This window comes from Pipistrellus hanaki (assembly GCF_964339955.1).
Source record: "Pipistrellus hanaki genome assembly, chromosome: 2".
Lineage (NCBI taxonomy): Eukaryota > Metazoa > Chordata > Mammalia > Chiroptera > Vespertilionidae > Pipistrellus > Pipistrellus hanaki.
The window spans coordinates 4,241,916-4,262,752 of NC_140504.1; the positions used below are offsets into that span (position 1 = coordinate 4,241,916).

The 20,837-nt window shown below is 51.5% G+C and overlaps 1 protein-coding gene across 1 annotated transcript in view; it reads left to right on the forward strand.

Annotated features, from left to right (window-relative positions):
• Positions 1 to 8: 8 nt before the first annotated feature.
• The window catches only part of B3GALT5 (beta-1,3-galactosyltransferase 5), a 41,464-nt gene continuing 20,635 nt past the window's right edge, over positions 9 to 20,837 (forward strand). Inside the window, exon 1 of the mRNA XM_084873699.1 lies at positions 9 to 311. The gene's annotated coding sequence lies outside the window, so the exon portion shown is untranslated. The remainder of the gene's footprint in view (positions 312 to 20,837) is intronic.

Below are 20,837 nucleotides of genomic sequence, written 5' to 3' on the forward strand. Positions count from 1 at the left end.
GTGGGCGTTTCCCATCTCCCTGGGTATTTGCTCTGCGTTTTCAGATGCCACTGATGGTCTTGTTACGTCATGTTCTGTATCAAACACTTACCGGCTGCACCGCGATCGCCCACACGCGTGGGGATAACAGGGAGGACAAATCCATTTACAGCCCCGGGCCCTTCACATGTTTTTTGTGCTGAGGGCGCGGCTGCTGCTTTCTCTCCTGACATTCGTTAATTGATCTGCAGCCGAGCCGGTCCTGTCATTTTGTCTCCCGATGCCAGAGTGTTTGTTCCCGGAGCCGGTCCCGCCGACGGCTGGCTCACCAGGTAGGTGTGACCGTGTTTCTCTGCCTCACCTCCGTTTGTCACAGATGCTTTTTTTGGGGAAGACGATTTTGTTGACATTTCTCTCTTCTTGGTGAATGTGCTGGTCCCTGTGTGTTTCTGGCCACAGACGTTGCTTCTCTCCTGTGCAATAGCTCGCCTCCTCGCTGTAGGGCGATCTTCTGATTTAAGGACCATCGTGGCAATTCTACGTGGACTGGCCATCCGCGCCTCCTGCGTCTGCCACTGGCTCTGGGGCTGAGCCGGCTTGTGCCACTCGGGGCTGATTTCTGTGGTGGCAGAAGCTGTGTGGACTCTGAAAACTCTGGAAAACAGCTCTTTCCCGGTTACCCTAGTAACGAACGGAGGCATTTTGAAGTGAATTAAGCTTATTTTGTTCCAGAGAGTTGATTGACGGAGACGGCTTTGAAAGCATCTCTCCCTTTGCTAAAAATAAGATGAGAGACATCAGTGAGACAGAAATTCCTATAATTAAAAATTAATTTCCATCTGTCCTTCACCGCACTAAATCGTGGCCGCTAAAAGCATGTGCCATTTTACAGCGGCTGCAGGCACACGCAGGCCTTACACCTCTGTTGTCCTGCGGGCGGGCACTTCGTCTTTGGTGATGGATGGGATGGAGACCGGCTTGTTTACCTACGCGCTGGTGTTGCTCCTGCTTCTCACGTTTGTAAATGAAGGAAGTATTTATGCTAGTAAGAAGCAGCAATAACCAGGCCACGGATGCACTTATTTATTATTGTTTTTCCAGACCACTTATTAAAGTTGGATTATTTTTTTCTTATATTGTCTTGCTGTCATTGTAAAAGGAACATTCTAGGAGCATGTTTTAAAAAATATATATATTTTATTGATTTTTTTACAGAGAGGGATAGAGAGTTAGAAACATCGATGAGAGAGAAATACTGGGGATGTGCCCGCAACCAAGATACATGCCCTTGTCCGGAATCAAACCTGGGACCCTTGAGTCCTCCACAGGCTGACGCTCTATCCACCGAGCCAAACTGGTTAGGGCTAGGAGCATATTTTTATTTGTTCACATTTCATTTTCTTTGAAGATGATTGAAATCTTCTAAACAATAAGCGTTCCCTTCCCCACTCAGTCTTTCCCCCTTGTTCGGGGTTGAGATAATTTGGTACAAGGACCCAAGGCACACACTGTGGATGCTTTGTGGTTGTTATCAGTTTTCTCGGTTAAAAGCGAAAGGCATAGCCTGGCTGGCGTTGAGTGTAAACCGATAGAATAAGTGGTCTTGGAGATTTGGCTTAGCTCAGTGGTCGGCAAACGCATTAGTCAACAGAGTGGCAAATCGTGGCTCGCCAGCCGGAGTTTGCCGACCACTGGTTTAGCCTTCAGTGGTTAGTGGGCCCAGGGGCACTGTGAGGATAGTCCCCAAATATGGACTGTACAGCATCAAACTATAATGTAAAAAACCCACGTGCCTTATCAATATGGAAATTTCTGGACAATGAATTATGAATACATAAAACCCAAGCTAAGCAAAACCACCCTGCAGAAAAAGGAACAAGACCGTAGATGGAATAATTATATGATTTACATACAGTCACACAATGTTTTGAAGCTGATAGAAGTTCAAAGAGTCTGGTTTATTAGTCTTCAGGAGGTGTGCACATTCAAAGTAACTTTTGTGTTTTTTTAACAAGAAAAGCATGTGCACAGAAATGTGGAGGTGTTTTTCCCAGCCACTAAGCAGCAATGCTCCCTCTCCTCTCCGCCTTTCCCCTCGGCACTTTTTTGGGCTGAGGTCGTTTGGTACAAGGATCCGGCATGTGCTCTGTGGATGCTCTGTGCTTGTCATCAGGTTCTTAGTTTTCTAGCTACGTGTGAGGGGCATGGAGGGAGGATAAGCTGCGCTGCCAGCAAAGGTCCTTGAAGAATATTTAAAATGTTTTCTTTCAAATCAGTGTGACCGTTACACCTGTGCACGCATTGTAAGCTGAGTGACCCCAGCAAAGTGTAATGGTAGAGAACAGCCACTAGGTGGAGACAACACACAAGCTGCTAGATAGAGTGTGGAGCCCCCAGAGCCCCCGGCCACATGTGCAAGTGAGGGTGCTGTTTATATATGTATTTTATTGATTTTTTACAGAGAGGAAGGGAAAGGGATAGAGTTAGAAACATCGATGAGAAAGAAACATCGATCAGCTGCCTCCTGCACACCCCCCACCGGGGATGTGCCCGCAGCCAAGGTACATGCCCTTGACCGGAATTGAACCCGGGACCTTTCAGTCCACAGGCCGATGCTCTATCCACTGAGCCAAACCGGTTTTGGCTGGGCTGGTTTCTTAGTTGAACCAGGGACTGGTGGGACAGGGGTGGGGAGACTGGTGGGACAGGGGTGGGGGGACTGGTGGGACAGGGGTGGGGGGACTGGTGGGACAGAAGTAGGGGGACTGGTGGGACAGGGGTGGGGGGACTGGTGGGACAGGGGTGCAGCGTGGGGGTGGGGGAGCAGTCCCGTTTCCTTTCGTCTCAAGTTCTCATGCGCTCGCTGTGGCCGCCACCAGTGATAGAGGGAACTGAACCCCCTTTTAGTGACAACGTACTGAAATGACTCACAGCACTCAGGGAAGCATCATGGCTATGAGTACAACCTATTATGTAAGATACAGATGAACAGAGCAAGGTCCAGAGGGTCCTCAAGGTGGGGCCTTTGTCCCCGTGGAGTGGGGTGCGCCACCCTCACAGCACATTGTGTATTCGGCAACCAGAACACTCCCCCAAACTCATCTTTCTAAGGTTCTCATCAAGACTTCAGTGCGTCGGCAGGATCAATGAAATCACTGGCCGTGGGTGCCTGAGCTCAATCTCCCTCTCCTCCTGCTCCTCCTCCAGCTCCTCCTGCTGTTCCCGCTGCTCCTGCTCCTCCTGCTCCTCCTGCTGCTCCCGCTCCCCCAGAGATGGGGTGGGATGATGCTGGAAGTTCTAACCTAATCACATGGTTGGTTTTCCTGGCAGCTAGCTCCCATCGGAAGCTCTCTAGTTCCCCCTCCTCACGCGTGGTCTCATGACCCAAAGGGGCTCATTGTAAATAACAAAAGATAGTCCTGTCAAGGACACACCAAGGTCACTAAGAGCTCTGTGCCGGGAACTGAGACCAAGACCAGGTATATTTCTTATTATGCGGTGACACCCACGTTACATGTACAGTCTGATGAGTTCCGACAATGTGTACATTCATGGAACCGACACCACAACAAGCTCCAGAACATTCTATCACCCCACAAAGTTCCCTGGTGCTCCTCTGCAGCTGGTCTCTCCCCTCTCCCCCATCCTCAGGCGACCTCTGCTCTGCCCGCTGACACTGTAGTGTTCCCTTTCTAGAACTTCTATTGACTCTCTTCCATCTGGCTCCTCTCCCTCCACAAAACGAATTGGAGATTCACCGCGTTGGCACCTGCATTGCTCCCTTCACTGCAGAGTAGGATGTCAGAGTTGGTCTATTATTACTTCTGCCGCGGACACCTGAGTCATTTCCAGTTTGGGGCTATTTTGAATACAGACCATGCACACTTGTGGGCAAGTGTTTTCTAGACAAAAAATGTTTATTTCTGTTGAGTAAATACCAAGCGGTGGAATTTATTTATTTGTTTTTTAATCCTCACCCGAGGTTTTCTTTTAAAAACATATTTTTATTGATTTCAGAGAGGAAGGAGAGAGAGAGAGAGAAAGAAACATCAATGATGAGAGAGAATTGTTGATTGGCTGCCTCCTCTATGCCCCACACCGGGGATCGAGGCCTCCACCTGGGCATGTGCCCTGTCTGGGAATTGAATTGTGACCTGCGGGTTCGTAGGTTGGCATTCAACCATGAGCCATGCCGGTTGGGCCCAAGGTTATTTTTCCACTGATTTTTTAGAGAGAGTGGAAGAGAGAAACAATGATGTGAGAGAACCACATCGTTGGTTGCTTCCTTCACATGCTCAGACCAGGGCCCAGGCTGGCAAGGAGACTGTAACCAAGATACATGCCCTTGACCCGAATCAAACCCGGGACCCTTTGGTCTGCGGGCTGACGCTCTATCCACTGAGTAACACTGGCCGGGCCAAGCAGTGGAATTCAGATGGGAGGGTTAGAGGACAGAGTGCACGTGTCCTTCATCTTTGGGACCCAGAGCACAGTGCGGTGATCCCAGGTGTCCATGAAGTTCTTGGTTAGAAAAGGATCTAGGTTTACTGACTGCTTATTGGGTGCCAGATACTCTTGAAAAGATTTTTCATGTGTTGTCTCATGTCATCCGTCCAACGGCCATAAGACCTGAGCGTTATTCCTACAGAATTGTGTTTCTCGCTCGGGACAAGTAGGCTCAGCAGATAGAGGCTCCTCCATGCCAGGAGCAGTGGCTGCTGAGCTGTGGCTGAGGATGCAGGCCCTCTGTTCGACCCCGAGGCCGAGTCGGTGGCTGCTATGTCTGACTGCCTATCCAAACAGCCATTTCCCTTACGGGAGGATCCTTACATTCCCCAGACAGCCTCTGCCCTCTGGGGGCTGGGCGCCTCTGCCTGGGCTAGGCCGCCCCTGCTGCAGTGACCGGGGAGTCCCCAGAACGGAACGCCAGTGCTATTACAAATAAGAGACTCACTAGCTGGATTTACTTATTTTTATTATCTTTAAAAAATATTTTTGTTGATTTCAGAGAGGAAGGGAAAGACAGAAACATTGATCTGAGAGAAACACATTGATTGGTTGCCTCTTGCACTCTCCTGACTAGGGTCCAGTCAGGGAGGAGCCTGCAACCAAGGTACACGCCCTTGACCGGAATCAAACCAGGGACCCTTTGGTCTGTAGGCCGGCCGATGTCCTATCCACCGAGCCAAACTGGCTAGGGCTCACGGTGGTTTTTAATCCAAAAATAAAACCAATAGAAACTGGGTGAATAAAAACCAAGAAATGAGCCGAAACCGGTTTGGCTTGGTGGATAGAGCTTTGGTTTGCGGGTTCAATTCCAGTCAAGGGCATGTACATTGGCTGCGGGCACATCCCCGGTGGGGGATGTGCAAGAGGCAGCTGGTTGATGTCTCTCTCTCATCGATGTTTCTGGCTCTCTGTCCCCCTCCCTTCCTCTCTGTAAAAAATCAATAAAATATATTGTATTAAAAAAAAAAACACCAAAAACAAACAAAAAAACAAAACAAAACAAGAAATGAGCCTGTTTTCCAGCAATATCTGTAATCTGGAAAGCATCCTGAGAGGGCCTGGTAACCATGGCAACAGCACCAGCCCAGTGAAGTGGCTCTCAGAGCTCAAGGCGCTCAGGCGGAGGCTAATCCTCTAACAAAGCCGCCTCTGTGTTACGTGGGCCGAGGAAAGCCATGGGCGGTGACAGCAGCCACGCAAACCCTCAGTCCTAGGACCTGGGAGCCACGGCCAGTGACAGCAGCCACGCAAACCCTCAGTCCTAGGACCTGGGTGCCACAGGCGGTGACAGCAGCCACGCAAATCCTCAGTCCTAGGACCTGGGAGCCACGGGCAGTGACAGCAGCCATGCAAACCCTCAGTCCTAGGACCTGGGAGCCACGGGCGGTGACAGCAGCCATGCAAACCCTCAGTCCTAGGACCTGGGAGCCACGGGCGGTGACAGCAGCCATGGCAAACTGTCAGCCCCAAGCATCCAAGAGGGAAAAATGTGAGTCTTCATCTTCGCTCCGTTGGTTATTTTATGAGAAGACGGAGGAAAAGGGCTATCGAAGCTGATGGATGTCTCCACGCGATGTGGGTTCATCCCCTAGAACAGGGGTCTTCAAACTATGGCCCGCGGGCCACATGCAGCCCGCAGAGGAGTCTGATCCGGCCCACCAGGTTTTTTGGGCAGTGAGCGCAGCCGAGGTGTTACAGTAGGAATTAGTAGTTCATGTAGTCCGGCCTTCCAGCTCTCTGAGGGACCGTGATCTGGCCCCCACTTTAAAAAGTTTGAGGACCCCTGCCCTAGAAGGTGTCTTTGATCCCACACGTTCCCACAGGTGTGCATCTGACGCCCATCGTCTACGTAGTGGGGATGTGTTCTTCAGACTTTCTCGTTTTGGGTACAAAGGGCACCGTCGCCAGGGCAGCCCCGGGTGTCTAAGAGGGATGTGCAAGGCACCCTCTGGGCAGAGCTGGTTGTCACGTCACTCCCACGGCGGGGGAACCAGGCTCCCCTTCGCTGCCGCCTTAGTGCCCTCAGTTCCCTCCTCGGAAATGAAGTGGGTGACAGCAGCACCCTTTTGGGTGTTGAGATCAGATGACATGTATCTGAAGTTCCTTTGCTCCTGTGCATTTATTTTTCTTCCTGTGATTTGTTTGCCTAAGGAGAAGGCTGGTTTATCTTGCACAGTCTCCCACTTCCGGAGTTTCCTGTCTTCCTGTGTAGTCCTCAGGAAAGTTCAACTAAATTTCCTTTACACTCACTCAGTTTTGTGAGTTCTGAATAATGCATTTTTTATTTTAATTTTTTTGTTTCAGTCAATATTACCCTCTATAACAGATATACACCGAGTAGTCAGATTATTATGATCTCTGAACGCATAATAATCTAGCCACTCAGTATTTTAGAAGCCTGGTGCATGAAATTGTGTGTGGGTGTGGGTCTGGCCAGCCTGGCCAGGGGGAGGGGACATGGGCGGTTGGCCAGCCTGCCTGATGGTGGAAATCCTGGTGGAGGGGACAATTTGCATATTAGCTTTTTGTTATATAGGATATACACTGAGTGCTCAGATTATTATGTGTTCAGAGATCATAATGATCTGGCCACTCAGTGTATACACACACACACACACACAAACACACACGGAAGACTTTATCTCATTTTATATGAGTCGTACACTTAGGTTTCATGCACGTTGATGTTTTTGTGTTATCCCTCAATAAACAGCAGTAAAACATGATTGCCATCCATAAAGCCTCTCAGATCTGCCCATAAAACATTTTATAATCTTGTGGAAGGACATGAATCCTCAGATTCAGGAGGCCTGAAGAAACCTAAGGAGGACAAGTGAAAACAAATAACAGCCAGATACATGGAAATGAAACTGGAAAACACCAAAAACAAAGACCCTAAAGGTAACCAGGAGCTAAGTCAGTAACATATAAGTTAGATGCCATCAGATGTTCAACCACAGCAATAATCTGAAGACAGTATGGTAACAATAAAGTAATAGCTCACCTTACATGGCATTATTGTGTTGTAAGTGCCTTACATTCACCGTCTCACTCAATCTTTACAGCACTCTGTAAGGTAGGACTGGAATTATCCCCACATTGCCCACGAGGGAGCTGGGCCCAGAGTCTCCAAGTGACGGGAAAAGCCAGGGCTGCACCCCAGGGGTTCTGAACACAGAGCCCGTGCCCACACCACACAGGGGCATTTCGAATGGCTGAGAGCAAACAGCCTCAGCTTAGAATTCTATACCCAGCTAAGAGTCATTGGAGGCCGAGTGCAAAATAAGGCATTTTGACACAAGTAAACTGGAGAGAATTAAGCACACCCTCCCTGAAGAGGACTGCTAAACTACTGAAAATAAAAGCACGAAGTAAAAGAAAAGCAACGATGATTGGTGTGGGCTGTGAAGGAAGGGAAGGTGGGAAGCAGGATGACATCACTGAGAGTGTGTAAGTGAACCCATGGAGTTTAAACCGGTGTTTGTCCAGGACCAACTGAATAGGCAAAAAAGGAACAGGGAAAACTCGGTTCATCTCGGTATAAAGTATTCAGAGTGAGATTGGTCCTGCCTTGGGTTTTTGTTGTTGGATGTGAATTTAGACGAGACTCCCGGGTTGGGAGGAAGGACACTAACTAACCTGCACTGAATGCCTACTATGTGCTGGGTGTTTGCTTACATTGTCCGAGTTCCTCTTCACAGCAGACCTGTAAGGGAATGGGGATTGCCCCCAATGTACAGACACAGAAACCAAGGCTCAGAGAGGTTATGTAACTCGCTCACGATGACATGAAAGAGCTTTTGTGATGGTTTTGACTTAATATCTGGAGACCTTTACATAACAAACAAACTCAGCTGTTTTTGTTGTTTCTCCTTTCAGAAGGGAAGGAGCCAATGTTGGCTGTCCAGGGAACCCGAAAGATATTTTAGGTGCCAGAGACATCCTAGCAGCTTCATGGCGCTAATTTTGGGGCCTGACTTGGGGAAAACAATATTACAATGACTTCTCAGAAAAGACTGGCCACAAAACAAAACACAGCTGTCGACACCCTCATTAGTAAGAGTGAAAAGACGGCATTTAAAACAAACAAGGAGGTAGGAGGAGCTAACATTCCAATAATTAAGAGTATTAATCCTCCCGAAGGAAGAATCCATATTGCTTCATCTAACATGATGCCCGGCTGGCATGGCTCAGTGGTTGAATGTTGACCTATGAACCAGGAGGTCACAGTTAAATTCCAGGTCACAGCACACGCCTGGGTTGCAGGCTCCATCCCCCGGAGGGGTTGTGCAGGAGGCATCTGATCAATGGTTCTCTCTCATCATTGATGTTTCTCTCTCACTCCCTCTCCCTTCCTCTCTGAAGTCAATACAAATATATTTTAAGAAATTAAAGGACCTGAGATACCCATTTTTGGAGCTGACCAGCCAGGAGTCAGCTCTTCTGGACCACAGACTGAGGCTAGAAATTCTGCCCAGAACACAAACAGCAATTACCTGGTGCCCCTGGGAGTCAAATAGAGGCAGGTTCCGGAGGGGACACAGAGCAGCCCAGATGGGGGAGCTTCCTGTTTGTGTTTTTCCCCAAACTTTCCTCTTTTAGCGTTGCCTGTGGGCTGTCCTGGCGGTGAAACTATGCTGTGAGTGTGGGCAGCAGGAACCTGCAGAGAAGCCCCTTTTCTGGTGTCTAGCACCTTGCCTGGCTCCAGGGCCTCGCCGTGGTTGGGTGTTGAGCGAAGGAGCTAAGAAGAGAACCACTTTCACGTTTTATGGTTTTCATTCAAAACTAGAGGCCCAATGCTCGAAGATTCGTGCAAGAATGGGCCTTCCTTCCCCTGGCTGCTGGCACTACTTTTGCTCTAGCCAGAGCTGCCTTTCTGCCTTCCCACGCTGCCCAGAGGCCTGGAGCCCCTGGGGCAGTGCATGCCTACGTTGTCACCATGGTGATGATGCAAGCGTCCTGCCCCACCCCTGGCTACTCAGCACCTCTGTATGCAAATTAACCCACCATCTTTGTTGGGTTAATTTGCATATTCACTCCTGATTGGCTGATGGGTTTCATGAAGGTACAGTCAATTTGCATCTTTCTCTTTTAATAGTGTAGATGAACAGTTTGGGGGAACGACTGGCTGAGATGGCAAAGCCAGGAGGCACTTGTAGGTGGGATTGTAACACTCAGTTTGGGTTCAACAGGGGCAGGTGACCTGGGGTGGGAGCTGAGGGTGACGGCCGAGAATGCCCAAGGCGTTAAACAGAAACACCTTGAAGAGCTGTTGGGCAGGGCAAGTGTGAAGGCTGTGAGGGAGGTGGCCCTGTCCTTGCTTGTTCATAGCACCTCCCTGGAAGGCCTGGCCTGGTAACGCACTGAGTAGAAACTTCTTTTACCAGCAGGGAGCGTTACAACTTCAGGTCAGCTCTTACGGCCACTGAGCGCACAGAAGGCCAGCCTGGCGGGGCTCAGCTGGAGGAGCATCCTCTCCTGCACCAAAAGGTTCTGGGTTTGATCCCTGGTTGGGGAGCCTTTGGGAGGCAGCCGCTTGATGTAGCTCTCTCACATGGATATTTCCCTCTCTCTCTCTCTCTCTCTCTCTCTCTCTCTCTCTCTCTGTCTGTCTCTCTCCCCCTTACTTTCTCTCTCTCTCAAATAAATAAAAACATACCCATGGATGAGGATAAAAAGTAAAGAAAACAGAAGTATAATTTATGATGCTTCAGGTAGAAACTAGGCATTAAGCACAGAGCATTTTTCATGACCCCCTTTCCAGGATGAGAGCCCCTGGCGTGGAAAATGCCCGCTGTAGTCCCTGCGGAGAGTCCTGGGCGGATTCTGTAACCTCTCTGCCCCCCGACGGAAGCGGATGCACGGCAAAGCTCTACCTCCCTTTATTTAAACAAATAAAACTATTTATTCGGTTTCTCCGGTTTTCTAAGTGTATGAATTTAACGCCAGTGGTTCCGTTCACCCCAGACTTTTTCAGGAATGGCGGGACACCGCCCTGTCTGACGGGCAGGGCGCTTTTGTGGTCGACGGGCACTCTGTCCGGAGGATCACAGGAGAGCGTCTGTTCATGGTTCTGTGGGTGGGACTGGGCCCGTGGCTGCCAGTGTAAGCCGAGCTGAAATTCTGAGTGCAGGGTGTCTCTTTTTGGACAAGACCCGTGAGAACTCCAGCCTTCCGGGTGGGGTGGGGGTGGCAAGGCAGAAAGTGCTGAGAAAGGCATGTTCTAATTTTAAAAATATATTTTTATTGATTTTAGAGAGGAAGGGAGAGGGAGAGAGAGATAGAAACATCAATGAGAAGGAATCATTGATTGGCAGCTCCCTGCATGACCCTGGGCATGTGCCCTGACTGGGAATCAAACCTGCAACCCAGGCATATGCCCTGATGGGGAATCAAACCGTGACCTCCTGGCTCATAAGTCAATGCTCAACCACTGAGCCACACCAGCCGGGTAAAAGGCGTGCTCTCTTGATCTGGGGAGAGAGGGACCCTACTTGAAAAACAGTCCGTAAACACTGGGCTTTTCTTAAAACATTCACAGTTGCTGCCAAGCACAGCAGTCAGCTTGTGCCCTGTGGACGTGGGGACAGTGTGGTCTGGCTCTGCAAACACCAAAAATGCAAGTTCAAGGTCACCTCTCCAAGGGCCGCCACAGGGCTCCTTTCATCCGTGCGCAGGGACCAAGGCGGCTCCTTGCCAAATGGGCTTCCGGTCTCAGGGAAGTCACGGAGGTATCACGTCGTGGCTTACCTATTTCGCTGTCCTGGGATCTGGGGGCATCCGTCCTCCAACACGCTCTTTGAAAAATGGGCTGCATGATTGGCTTGGCGAGGAAAAGGCTGCCTCCTCGATGGCCTCTGGAACCGTCACACGTCAAATAAAGGTTCTGAGAAGGCCCGCACTGAAACTCTATAGAGTCATGCACAATAGGATGGCTGTAGTTAACAGCACTGTCCTGCATATATGGATCTCAAACGTTCTCATCACAAGGAAACACTGTAACTATGTGAGGTGATGGATGTTAACTGAACTTATTATTATTATTTTTAATTTAATTTAATTAATTTATTTTTTTATTAATTTCTTTATTGATTAAGGTATCACATATTTGTCCTTAAGTCCCCCTCCCCTCCTCCACTCATGCCCCCACCCCCCTATTGTTCTTGACCCCTGGTTAGGCTCATATGTGTGCACATAAGTCCTTTGGTTGATCTCTCTCTCTTATCCCCACCCTCCCTCTGAGGTCCAACAGTCTGACCCATGGCTTCGTATCTCTGGGTCTGTTCTTAAAAAATATATTTGTATTGATTTTTTACAAAGAGGAAGGGAGAGGGATAGAGAGATGGTTCTCTCGCATGGATGTTTCTATCAGCTGCCTCTTGCATGCCCCTTACTGGGGATTGAGCCTGCAACCAAGGTATAACATGCCCTCGACCGGGATCGAACCTGGGACCCTTCAGTCCATGGCCCGATGCTCTATCCACTGAGCCAAACCAGTCAGAGCTTAACTAAACTTACTGTAAGCGTCTTCACAATGTGTACACGTATCAGAGCACTATGTTGTACACTTTAGACTTATCCCATGTTACGACAATGAGAGCTCAGTGAAACTGGAGGAACCTGCACAGAGAGGGTCTCCCTGGCTGTCAGTACATCAGATCCTGGACTCTGTTTTTTATTTTATTTTTTGTAAATATCCATTTGACGTCCAGGGGATGTTAAATGTCGCCCAGCACACATCAAGCATGAGAACCTTTAAGAGGCGTGTTCTGGAGCCCACAGAAGAGGAAGGAAGCGAAGAACCCGGGATGGCAGGGCTGCCCCAGACCTCCGAGAGCGTCTTACCCTTCTGCACGGGTCGTCCTTTTCCCGAGTCTCCAGTTAATTTTCCTTCTGCTCTCCACCCTGTTCCTGGGTGTTTGGCCTCAGACAAAAGTAGGGTAATTGGTTCCGTATCTCCTTTTGACAGAAATCTCATCCAGCTTCCAGCCCGGGGCTAAGTATGACGTCATGGGTTTCCGCCTTTGAAGTAAATCTCGGCCAACGTCTGCCAGCTCCCCACTGGCTTCAGGCTAAAGTGAGAAGCACTGTACCTTTAATCCTCACCCCCCACTAGTGGCCCAGTGCACGAAATTCATGCACATTAAAAGGAAATTAATTAGAAGAAATATTTTAATATTGCTATTTGCCCTTTCTCCATAGTAGAAGTGCCAGAGATGAAAGAAAATTAGTAAGATGCATATGAAAACCTTCCTCCTGTCAGCGTCTGGGACACACCAAGGGACCCAGAGTCAGGTCCCCACCCACCCACATGCACCTCAAAATCATGTGAGACCCAGCCTGGCCACCCCCCACCCCTTTGGGCTAGATCCAAACCCAGCCAGTCCCACCCTTGTCAAGCTCTGCAGGGCAGGGGCGTAGCCTCAGGTCCCCTGGCCCGGTGCCAGGATAGGGGGCATGGCCTGAGGTCCCCCAGCCCATATTGGGGCAGGGGGTGTGCCTTGAGGTCCCCCATCAAGCCCCACCAAGTGGGGGACATGGCCTGAGACCCCCTGTAAAGCCCACTGGGCGTGGGGGCGTGGCCTGAGGTCCCCCAGCATGACGACAGAGTGGAGGGGGCAGCCTGAGGTCCCCTGTCAAGCCCCATGGGGGCGGGGGAGGGCGCAGCCTCAGGTCCCTGCTGATTGCTCGTTAAGGTTCCTGATAGGAACTTGGCCTCAGCTGTGGGGGCAGCCATCTTGTGAAGGAGTGATGGTCAATTAGCCTAGTCCCTCTTTATTAGATAGGACAGTGTTTCCCAACCATCTCTCATGATGAGAATCACCTGGTGGAGTTGTTAAAACACAGATTCCTGAATCCCAACTAAGAAGTGCTAAACTAGAATTTTTGGGAACATATAGGTAAAATTGTATACTTAACTAGTGCTCTAACACAGATGTTATATACAGAGCACTAAGTTAGGTATGCAATTTTACCTATATGTTCCCAAAAATTCTAGTTTAGCACTTCTTAGTTGGGATTCAGGAATCTGTGTTTTAACAACTCCACCAGGTGATTCTCATCATGAGAGAAGGTTGGGAAACACTGAGATAGGATATGAAAGCATCCTTGAAACCCAAATGGATGCATTGCTCAGGAGGCAGATGAAGACAAGCGGCCTTGAAGGCCAGATGGGCCCATCTCTTCGAAAGGAGGAGAAGGACAGGCCCTTTGTGAAAGGAGGCAGCGCTGGGGGCTGGTCTTTACACCCTCTCGGGGCTGACTCTACAAGGACCCGGACAGAAAGCAGCCGGGGAGCTCACGAGCTGTTAGGCGTCGCTTTTAGGATTTTCCCTCCCCCCTCCTCACCCTGTGTGCGCAGCGAACTGGGAGGAGATGTGGGGGCCATTTCCTCCAGGTGCCATGCCTGCCGCCCTCTCTGATGGAGGCCATGTGGACAGCGAAGCGCCCCCAGAGATTCCACCGCGCTTCCTGATCCGACTCCGGTGATCACAGCATCGGACCCTTTGTTCTGTTTCAGAAGAAGAGTTTCTGTTCTTTTTAAATGGCCGCCGGGCGAGACTTCGCTTCTTGTGGCTCCGACCCTTAGTCCCCTTCAGCTCACATTTTACAGACCAGGTCATGGCTCCCTGTGGGGGCAGCCGCCCCCTTGTTCATGGCCCTTGCTTGGTAAACCGACGTCCAAGTTCAAGGATCCTTGAATTCTCCAGGAGCATCTGGGCAATGTCCATCTCTACGCTGTTCCAACCGCAGTCCCTGGCTGTCCCTCCTGGTTTGGGTCAAGATGCCATGCTCTCTTAGCGCCTCTACAGGGCTGGGATCCGAGCTCCTGGAAGAAAATTGGGTTCTTTTTGAAAAAAAAAATACTTTATTGATTTTTTTACAGAGAGGAAGAGAGAGAGAGAGAATTAGAAACATCGATGAGAGAGAATCATCGACCAGCTGCCTCTTGCATAGCCTCTACTGGGGATGTGCCCACAACCAAGGTCCATGCCCTTGACCGGAATCGAACCTGAGACCTTTCAGCCTGCAGGCCGATGCTCTATCCACTGAGCCAAACCGGTTTTGGCAAAATTGGGTTCTATGTTTAGGCTTTTCTAGGTCTTGTTTACTTTCAGAATCGCTGCAGCCACGGGGTCACCGCTGTGGGTGGTGAGTTACATCAGTGTTTTTCAACCTTTTTGGGGCAAAGGCACACTTGTTTCATGAAAAAAATCACGAGGCACACCACCATTAGAAAATGTTAAAAAATTTAACTCTGTGCCTATATTGACTATATATAAAGTAATTCTCTTGAATAGGAATCAAATAAACACAAAGAAAGTATTTTATAATTACTTTATTATGAAATATTAAGTAAACAAAATAGTGAAAAATTATAAAATTCTTGTCTTGTCTGCACCTACGGCACACCAGGCAACATCTCGCGGCACACTAGTGTGCCGCGGAACAGCGGTTGAAAAACGCTGAGTTACATGCAGGTCTGTCTCCAGAGCATCTGCCAGTTCCTCGGGGCCGGAACCGGGGTGTCTGCTGCTGAGGTGGGCTCCCTGGAGGCGGGGGGCCGGCTGCCAGCTGCAGCCTGGCTTCCTCCTCTGCGGGGCTGGGGGGCTGCTCACGCCGAGGCCTGACCTTTCCCCTTCGACCACATTCCTCCCAGGCCCTCGGAATGGGTTGTTTCTCACCAACTTTGGATGACTGAGCGCACTGTGTGGAGTTCGGTGTCGGAGACCCTGCCAGAGTGTCTTCCAGGGTCACGTTTTCTCTTTACCGCTTCCTCCGGTGAAGACGGTCCCTCCCTTTCTTTTCTCGGGGAAGGGCAGGGTCGTCCCGGTCCCTCTACGCCAAAGCGCCTTCTCCAGGGACACCCGAGGGCAGGTGCCGTGTCCGGTGTTTCTGTTGGATCCAGCGGGTGGCAGGGCCCTCGGGGGATCTAGGCCAACCGGAACTTTTCCCAAGAGTTCCAGTTCCTCTCCGGAGAGTTTGCCAGGAAGTCCGTCTTCACCAACGTCCGTGTATTTCCCTAACTCTTTTTTTAAAAAAATTATTATTAATCCCCACCGGAGGAAATTTTCTCCATTGATTTTTAGAGAGATTGTAGGAGAGCGGGGAGAGAAACATGGATGTGAGAGAGACACACCAATTGGTTGCCCCCCATATGAGCGATGGAACCTACAGCCCAGGTTAGGTGGGTGCCCTTGGCCAGGAATCGAACCTGAGACCCTTCTGTGCCCAGGCAGATGCCTAACCACTGAGCCACAGCGGCCAGGGCTCCACGCCTTTCTCACGGACCATGGACATCTGAGTGGGCCAGCTTCCCGGGACCTCAGAATACTGTGTGTGAGCCCATCCCGGAAGTGCAGGGTGAGCCCGGGGGCAGGGCCCGGAGGTAGCGGGATCGGGAGCGGGGGCAGCGCCAGGTTCTGCTTCTGTTCAGCGGGGGCACTCCACCTTCTCAAATATCGGGGGCTTCTCCGCCCGACCCCCCGCAGGAGCCCGTCCCATTCACCTTGGCCCAAGAGGGACCGCATGCCAGCCAGGGGAAACTCAGGCTTACATCGCTCTGAAGCCGTGGGACATGCGAGCTTACGGAAGAGCACTCTGATTCATTCGGCCCGGGGTAGGGCCCAGCATTGGGGAGTTTCAGAATTCCCAGACACGCTGACAGCCACTGAACTGGATGATCCCGACTCTTAAAAAATACCCGTGTAGCCGAAACCGGTTTGCTCAGTGGATAGAGCGCCGGCCTGCGGACTGAAAGGTCCCAGGTTCAATTCCAGTCAAGGACATGTACCTCGGTTGCAGGCACATTCCCAGAAGGAGGTGTGCAGGAGGCAGCTGATCCATGTTTCTCTCATCATCCATGTTTCTAGCTCTCTGTCTCTCTCCCTTCCTCTGTAAAAAATCAATAAAATATATTAAAAATGGCCGAAACCGGTTTGGCTCAGTGGATAGAGCGTCGGCCTGCGGACTGAAGAGTCCCGGGTTCGATTCTGGTCAAGGGCATGTACCTTGGTTGCGGGCACATCCCCAGTGGGGGGTGTGCAAGAGGCAGCTGATCCATGACTCTCTCTCATTGATGTTTCTAACTCTCTATCTCTCTCCCTTCCTCTCTGTACAAAATCAATAAAATATATTTAAAAAATATATATTAAAAATATATGTATTAAAAAAATATCCATGTATATTGTTGTAGACAAGTATACATGCGTAGTTTTCCTGCCAGAGAAAGCTGGGGTCCCAATGGCATTATCTCATCCATCTCAACACTCATCACTTCTCTGTGCCTCAGTTTCCCCTCTGTGAAGTGGGAACTGGAACAGTACCTCCTACACTCGGTTCTCCTAAGGATCAGACAGCCCCCAGGACTCCCCGTTCCCTCATTTGACCTTGACGCGTGGCTGTGAACAACCCGTTTGCAGGACAAGCCTCTTTTCGGAAAGGGGGGGAGGGCGTTCTTTCTTTCGGGGGCATCAGGGCTTTGGGGGGCACAGAGGGTAGAAAGTTAACGCTGGCTCCGTCCCCTTCCCCACAAAGGCAGGGGAGCGCTCCAGAACGCGCCCAGCCCAGGGGCCGTGGGCAAACTCCGGCCCGCGGGCGCCCGGCGCGCAGGGAGGGATGCTCTCCCCGGAGGCGGCGGAGGGGGTCTTTGCAGACGGTTCCTGCGCCTCCCCGGCCGGAGCCGGGCGTGCGGCTCCTCGGAGCCCCGGGGCGGTGGGCGGTGGGCGGTGGAGGGGATGGGGCGGCCGCCCCGCAGTCCCGGGCGCAGCGGGCCTCCCCTCCCCGCCCCTCCCGCCGCCTCCTCACCTATCAGATTGGGGCGCACCTCGCCGCTCCCTCCCCGGGGCTGCGCGGAGGTGTGAGCGGCGCACGGCGGGACCCAGCTCCACCCCGGACCCCCATCCCCGGACCCCCATCCCCGGCTCCGCCGGCCCGCGGGGCGCCGGGCTCCCCGGGCTGCAGCCGGCCGGACGCAGAGCGGGCGCGGGCGCAGGAGGCCGAGGTGCGGGCACGGGGCAGGGGTGGCGCGTGGGATGGGGGCGAGGGGAGGTGGGGGCGCAGGCCGGGCTCTAAGGGTGCGGGGGCTCGGGGGACGCAAGAGGTGGGGGCGCAGGCCGGGCTCTGGGGGTGCAGGAGCGCGGGGGGTGCAGGAGGTGGGGGCGCAGGCCGGGCTCTGGGGGTGCAGAAGCGCGGGGGGTGCAGGAGGTGGGGGCGCAGGCCGGGCTCTGGGGGTGCAGGAGCGCGGGGGGTGCAGGAGGTGGGGGCGCGCGCGCGGGGCCTGGGGGGAAGGACGCAGGAAGTGGGGGCTCACGCGGGACTGGGGGAGGTGGAGCTGGGTGTGGGGGGGGGGACGCAGGAGGTGGGGGCGCGCACCCAGAGGAGGTGCGAGCAGGGGGGCGCAGGGCCTCAGGGGTGGGAGGCCTGAGGTTTAGGGGCCGGAGTTGCTGGAGTTGCGGGGGCGGTGAGGGGGACGCCGGGGTCCCCCAGGAGGTGGGGACCCGGGACTCCGGCGAAGGTGGGGGCTGCCGTGGGCCGGCCTTGTGTCTCTGACTTGGGAGCACTTCTGAGGACGCCCTGCAGGCTGTGGTCCTTTTCTCCTTTTTATATGAAGGGAAAATGGTGACGGGAATGTCTTCAAACTTGACCTGCCACTGCATTCATTTTTTTCATATACCTGAGTGTGTGTGTGTGTGTGTGTGTGTGTGTGTGTGTGTCGGGCCCAAGATCCTCAGAACCTCTCCTTTTCCCAGCCTCAGCCCCCTCTCCTTTGAGTTTGACCATATATATATATTTAATTTGTTTGTTTTGTTTTTTTTACAAAGAGAAAGGGAGAGGGATAGAGAGTTAGAAACATCCATGAGAGAGAAACATCGATCAGCTGCCTCCTGCACACTCCCTACTGGGGATGTGCCTGCAACCAAGGTACATGCCCTTGACCGGAATCGTACCCGGGACCCTTCAGTCCACTGTGGATAGACACAGCATCGTCCCATCTGCGCATGCACCCTCGGACACTTGGGCGGCTTCTACACCGTGGCTGTTGTGAGGAATGCCGCAGCAAACACCGGAGCACTGAAATCGCTTTGGGTCGTTTTCCTTTTCTTGGAATTCTATGCCCAGGAGTGGGGTAGCCGGGTCCTAGGGTCATTCTGCTTTTAATTTCCGAGGAGCCTCTAGTGTTTCTGGAGTGGCTGGGCCAGTCCATTCCCGTCAGCAGCCCCCAGAAAGAGCACCCTCCCACCTCTCAGGGCTCCCTTTCCTCCACATCCCCTCCAAGTGCTGTCCCTGGCCTTTTTGACAGACATCCTGGCGGTGGGCAGCGATGAGGACTGGGATCTGCTTGTATTTCCCTGGTCACTAGTGCTGCTGAGCACCTTTTCTATACCTGCTGGCCGTGTGCGTGTGTCCTCCGGGAAGATGTCTGTTCAAGCCCTTCCCTCATTTTTATTGGAGTATGTATGTATTTTTAAATATATATATATATATATATTTTTTTTTTTTTTATTGATTTTTTACAGAGAGGAAGAGAGAGGGATAGTTAGAAACATCGATAAGAGAGAATCATCAACCAGTTGCTTCTTGCACACCCCCTACTGGGGATGTGCCCGCAACCAAGGTACATGCCCTTGACCGGAGTCGAACCTGGGACCCTTCAGTCCGCAGGCTGACGCTCTATCCACTGAGCCACACCGATTTCGGCTATGTATGTATTTTTAAAATTGATAAATTGATACTGATGTAGTCATGTGTGAAGTCTTACCTTATCGCACCACACTGCAATGGGAGGTTCCTGTAACACTATCCTATCTAATAAAACCCCAATATGCAAATCGACCGAATGGGTGGATGACAGGAAGAAGTTGTGCTGCTCAGTGGGCACAGCACCAACGCGAGGTTAGGGAATGAACATCTCACAGGTAAAACGAACAGTCCAGCCTGGAAGCCACACCCCCCAGCACTCTGCATGGACAGTTCCCTGCAGAGGGTGGGGTGGTGGGGGCCGGCGGGGGAGGGTGAAGTGACATCTCTTCACTAAGGAGCGGCAGGAGGCCTTTGGCTTTGTGGAGAGGACCAGAGCGGAGATTCTGGGTCATTTCTAAATGCGGTAAGGTGCCTTCAGAGTTTTAAAAAAAATTTGTATTTTTTATTGTTGACTAGAAGCCTGGTGCATGGCATTCATGAACTGGGGGTGGGGGTGGTGGGAGGGGAGGAGGTAGGCAGAAGGGGAGGGCCCCCTAGCCTGGTGGTGGTAAGAGCTCCTGTGTTTGACAGCCCTGCTTGTGGCTAAGCGATCCCCCCCCTCCCCCCCCCCCCGCCCCCAATGGGAGCGCACTGACCACCAGGGGGCTCCTGCACTGAGCGTCTGGCCCCTGGTGGTGAGTGCACATCATAGCAACCGGTAGTTCTGTTCAGTTGATTTGCATATTAAGGTTTTATTATATAGGATAGTATTACATGTATCTTCCATTTTCCCTTCCCCTTTAATCCATCTTCCTAGCCCCTAGCCTTCAGATTTCATAATTAACATTTTTGGCAATATCTATATCAGTGTTGTGTGTGTGTGTGTGTGTGAGAGAGAGAGAGAGAGAGAGAGAGAGAGAGAAATATACCCTGTAAATATTGCATTTTTAATTTTTAAATATATTTTTATTAATTTTAGAGAGGAAGGGAGAAGGCAAGAGAGCTAGAAACATCAGTGATGAGAGAGAATCATGGATCGGCTGCCTCCTGCACACCCCACACTGGGGATGGAGCCTGCAACCCAGGCCTGTGCCCTGACCGGGAATCGAACTGAGAACTCCCCATTCAGAGGTCTACCCTCAACCATGGAGCCTTGCTGGTCGGGCTAACTTTTTTAAAATCCTGTTTCTGTTTCACTTTTTGTTTTTGTTTGTTTTGTTTAGGTTTCTGACTCCTTGGCCATCAATATAGCTCCCAGTAATAGAAAACCCTCTCAAACCTTCCGTTAACCAGATGTTGTGAGGTCATTTCCCACTCTTTATAATAGGATGATGGACGTTTAAAAACCACCCTTTGTGACTGTGAGCAGCACCTCCCGTGCTCGCGTCTCCCTCCGTGACTACTTCTGCCCCTGTCGGGTGAGAAGGAGGAGGAGAGTTTAGCAGGAGAGGATCTGCGGAGGGTCAGGTTCCTGTGAGCGTGGGGGCGGGGAAGGCTGCTGGTGGTGGATTCCCATTGGCAGGGAAATGCGCGTTTATCTGCCCATCCTGACAAGTAATAAACTATAATACTGCAGATACGCTCTCTAGTCTCCTGCCTGCCCGCCTTGTATGGCGTTTCTTCTGGAACAGGTACACGCCACATGCAGATTGCTTCAGAGGGAGAAC